Source organism: Pteropus vampyrus, unplaced genomic scaffold (genome assembly GCF_000151845.1).
Source record: "Pteropus vampyrus isolate Shadow unplaced genomic scaffold, Pvam_2.0 Scaffold146, whole genome shotgun sequence".
Classification (NCBI taxonomy): domain Eukaryota; kingdom Metazoa; phylum Chordata; class Mammalia; order Chiroptera; family Pteropodidae; genus Pteropus; species Pteropus vampyrus.
Genome location: NW_011888927.1, coordinates 3,151,797 through 3,156,750, shown reverse-complemented (window position 1 = coordinate 3,156,750; position 4,954 = coordinate 3,151,797). Strand labels below are relative to the sequence as shown.

The 4,954-nt window shown below is 34.4% G+C and overlaps 1 non-coding gene across 1 annotated transcript; it reads left to right on the top strand.

Annotated features, from left to right (window-relative positions):
* Window positions 1-4,341: 4,341 nt before the first annotated feature.
* LOC111745107 lies at window positions 4,342-4,445 on the top strand. Its single transcript, XR_002782504.1, has one exon. It is a non-coding gene; the product is annotated as a U6 spliceosomal RNA (small nuclear RNA).
* The last annotated feature ends 509 nt before the right edge of the window (window positions 4,446-4,954 follow it).

Genomic DNA, 4,954 nt, shown 5'->3' with positions numbered 1-4,954 from the left:
CTGAATGGTTACCCTGGCAGCTGAGCAGAGAATGGATCACAAAGGAGAATGAATAAAGCAGAGCAGCTAAAAGGCTACTGCAGCCAGGTGAGAGAAGATGGTAACAGTGGGAATGGGCAGATTCTAGGAGCATTTTAGAGGGAGAACTAGCAGGCTTGGAATGGATGTGAGGGTTGGGATGAGAGAAAGATGGGGATCAAAATGTTTCTTAGTTTTGGCTTGAGAAAGTATATTGGTACTGATTTATTGAATTCAAAAGACTTAGAGAGGTAGGAATTTGGAGCAGAAAATCAAGTGCTCTTTCTTAATACTTTTATTTTGACCACATGCACTGAATAAGAGACACTTGTATTTTTCTAACTCAGAAATACACTTAAAAACTCATTTTTTAGTGTTTTGAAATTTTAGCATTTTGCAAAGCTAATTCTAACTAATCAAAGAGACCAATTCATCCTCCTTGTATTTATTATTTGAGTTATGTATTCCATTTGCACATATATAACAACTAAAGTTTAAAGAATGTGTGCAATCCATTCCACCCCCCGCACCCCCCCTCCCGCCCCACACACAACTTTCTGCTGGAAGTTTTAGGAAGCAAGAACGCAAAGGAAACTAAGACTCATACCTGCTTAACCTACCGGATGATTTAAAGCAACACGGAATAAACAAATTTAATTGTGCTGATGATGGTAGCAGCCAAATCATGTACCACACCAGAGCTAATATAGCCTAGAACAGCGTATGTGCAATGTTTTATACCACTTCTTAAACATTAAATAGCTCTCATTGCAAAAGAGTCATATTTCTTCTATTTCAGGTATTCTCAAAGAGTACAATCAGTTCTACTGTTTGGAAAACAGGAGTCTGTCCCGATGCATTTGATATAGGAGGGACAATTTTAGGACAATGCAAATTGAATGTTTGTTTATTCGCCATCTTGTCCAACAGCAATATTAGATGAATGCAGAAAACTGCATACAATTGATCTGAACCACACAGGAATACACAAAACACACACATACTCCTCAAACATCTGCCAGCTACCTCAGTTCACCAGCCTGTGTTATGAGCCACACCCATTCACATCTGGTACTAGAACTTCCCATCTGATTTCAGGTAACCCTCCTTCTACCAATTCAAAATGACTCACAAGCTTCAATCTCTCTGATGCCCATGAGCAAACTTCAGGTTTGTTTCAAGGTAAGGTGCTATATTTATTATAATATTTATATATTTCCTAACCATTTAATGTGTGGAAAATGGTGCTACCATTTTTATTAGGTTTCTAATTTTATGCGTCACTGCAAAGTTTTTGAGTGTTATACCTCTACCTGTTTTATTTCATAAGCCCTGGAACACATATAGCAGAATTGGCTACCTACGAAATGCTAATGTAGTCTTTCTGGGTTAAATTTCTAAAACTTAGCAAACATCTAGAATCATTAGGGTGATGAGAGAAATCTAGTTAATTTCTCTGGGTCATAAAATAGGTTTAACAACAATGCTTACATGAGATTTTGCAAGCTTAAGAAAACCACAACTCTCTAATTGGATATTATAAATTAAATGTTATTTCACTCACAAGAATGGTCATTTCTATCTTATATGAGTGTTCAATTTTTTCACTCTAATTGTTTTATCCTTTCTTTACATCTCATACTCACAAGAAAAAAAAAGCTTAAGAAGTTATTTTTAGTTTGAAAAGAAATAGTAAATTTTGTAAAATGTGTGCGTTTGTGTGTGTATGTATATTTATATATTGGGGATAAAGTTATAACGCAACCTAAATCCATCCTGAGAGAAAAGTATTACTGTTGCCTAACTATTGAATACATATAATGAAAGGAAAAGAAAATACAAAGGGAGGGAGGGAAGGGAAGAGAAGAGAAATGGGAAGGGAAGAAATTTTACTCTTTTCACTCCTTAAGAAGCCAAAAAAAAAAAAAAATCGCTGCTTAATAAAAAGTAATAGTAGAAGAGAAAAGTCTTAGTATTCATTAAAATACCATAAAGCTCTTATAAGCCAGACATACAACCGTGGCATATTTTATGAAAAAAATAAATAAATAAAAGAGAAGAAAATATTAACATCGAGAGTCTTGAAGACTTTCATCCTGAAGCCCTGGAGGTTTAGCAGGCATCCCTCCAAGCTATCCCTAACTAGCTCAGTGTGTGGGCGTGTACCAGAGACGCCTGTCCACTAGGGGCTAGACTTTCACCAATAAACTGCTTTTAACTACAGCACTTAAATAAATTCCTACTTAACTAGCACACAGATAAAAAATGTTTTACTAACTCTGAAATGTATTTCTGATCATAAGAGAGATAATTTTTAAATATGTACCTCAGATCAGTTTAATAGGTCCAAAAGAATTGACCCAAAGACATGTATTCACAAAATAAATGCTCTTTCAGGAAGTTTACATTGTGACATTAAAAGGGTTTTATCATGGAAACACTTGCTATTTTCCACCTTTTTCACCTCCCAACTTTATGAGGTTAAGTTAAAGACTTTATCATGCACTAATTGTGCTTAATTAACATCAAGCAATCAAGTATTGATGGTGTGCCACTGTTATATAAATGTATTAGAAGCAGAACAAGACCACAGTTGTTTTTAAATTTTTATGGAATTCATCAACTTATCAAATTTTATTCAGTTATTTCTGAATAATAGGATTGGGAAACAACTTATGGGTTTTTTCGGTTTTTTGTTTTTTAATTTTCATCCAGTTTTCTATAACAAGGAAGTAAACTTTTATAGTCACAAAGAAGGGTAATTTTTAAATTTAAGATTCATTTATTGCACTCCTATCGATCCTGCTCTAACCATACAAGGATGAAGTAGATCAGAACCCTTTCTCAAGCTAGCCCAGTCGCATTTGAGAGAGAGCTATATAAACAGCACTCTCTCAAAACAATGGATTTCCTTGTGCTATGAAATAGGTGTGCAGAACAATATAAAGCAGGGTGTGCAACTGCTGAGATCCATGGTTCGGAGTCAGAGAACTATAGTCTAATATCGATTCTGCTGTGTGATTCTCAGTACATTTTTAGCCACCCTAAGTTTCTCTACTGTGAATCAGAAACGGTAATTGCTATCTCATAGGATTAAGTGAAATAATGTATGTAAAGCTTTAGCACAGTCTCTGGCACATGCTAAGTGTTCAAAAAAATGGTATGTTCTTATAATAGAGAACCAGGGAAGCTTGGGGTAGGGCATTAACAACAAACATACCTACTGATCAACGTGTGATGGACAGAGGAGGGGAGCTTCTCAGTGCACCAACACTCATCTACTTTGGATGTTCACTGCATTAGAATTTTATAGTGAGATATATATATATATACACACACATATACACACTTACTATCTGCAAGAAATATAAATGTCTTATAGCATAGAGTCTATTTTGAAGCTTTAAAACCAACAAGATTATAGAACTCTCTCAGGAGGAATGAGTTGGCCAAGTTCTGCCAAGGAAGTTCTCACAAGAAGGCATTATAAAATGTCCTTATTCCTCAGAACTTAACTTTAAAATGTTCCCACTGGAGTCCAATGGGAGTTTTATGGGAGTAAAGGATAGAATTAGGTCTTGTGTATTTTTAAAGGGTCATTCAAAAAGGCAAAGTCTAAATTTTTTGCAGATGGCAGAGTAAGGACTGATGCAGTTGGCCAAAACTGACCTTTTATATTTTCCAAAAGCAAATGTTTACTGAAAGAGCACTCTACTATACTACCAATGGAAAAAAAAAAAAAAAATCCTGGATGCTTACATTGGACAACTCAGCACACATTTGCTGCCAAATGCATTTATAAAAATCAATAATAATATTTTCCATGGTACCTGTTTTCAACCTTCCCTCCAAATTTTGCCCTGTAGTTGCTTTTTCTCGAACACAAATATGTTTCTGAGGAAAAATAACATTTTAAATGAGAATAGGCTTGTGAAAGAAGCATATGCATTTTAAGAACCTTACTGTTCACTTTATAGTCTCTACTTCACCACAATGATGCACAGGCAAGGATGAAGATGATTGATTTTGCCAGGTCTTCTGGATAGTAAATTCAGAACTGATTTTAACTTCTTCCAGAATGAAACTCCTTTCAAAATTCTTTCAAAACACAACTCTCTTTTTCAAAGAGAAAAAGGGGTTTCAGAAATTTCTATGCTCTTTTCAACGTTAAATAAATAACTCTTAAAAAGCAAAGTTTTGATGACTTGAATAAAAAAAATGGTTAGAAATACTACGCCAAACATGAATGAGAAAAGTTAAAGAAAAGGCAGTTTGTCACCGTATGTATTAGATTTGATGAATTCAAAAAGTTTGGCGGGAAGAGTGCTTGCCTCAGCAGCACATATACTAAAATCAGAATGATACAAAGATTAGCATGACCCCTGTGCAAGGATGACATGCAAATTCATGAAGTGTTCCATATTTTAAGAAGTTTTTAAAAACACATGTAAAATGGTTTCAGGAATCCTACTTACAATCAATCTACTGGAGAAGAGTTTGTTTTTGTTTTTTGTTTTTTTCAGGGAATGAAGGTGATATCTATTCTGTAATGCATCTAGACAAGTGCCTAGAAACAAAAGTATTAAAGATTGTTATATAGTGTTTGCTACCTGCAAAATAAAAAAGTTTAGGGGTAAACATTGAAATTATGAACTCAAATTATCAGTAGAATCAATCATCCCCACAAGTTCTAGCCATAGTTTAGAACTTTCTTATCTTCTTACTTATTAAGTGGGTTTCAAGTACTCATTTAACGTGTAGATTTTTAAAAACATTTTATTCCATAGCTGGTCCCTAGAAAACATAAAACACCCCACTTTTCTTTCTCACGAGAAAATAAACACTGCAACTATTCATTTAGACAACATTAAAAATGTCTTATATACATGAAGTGATTTTAGCACCTAATCTAAGTTTTGTTTTCTGTTATGAATTG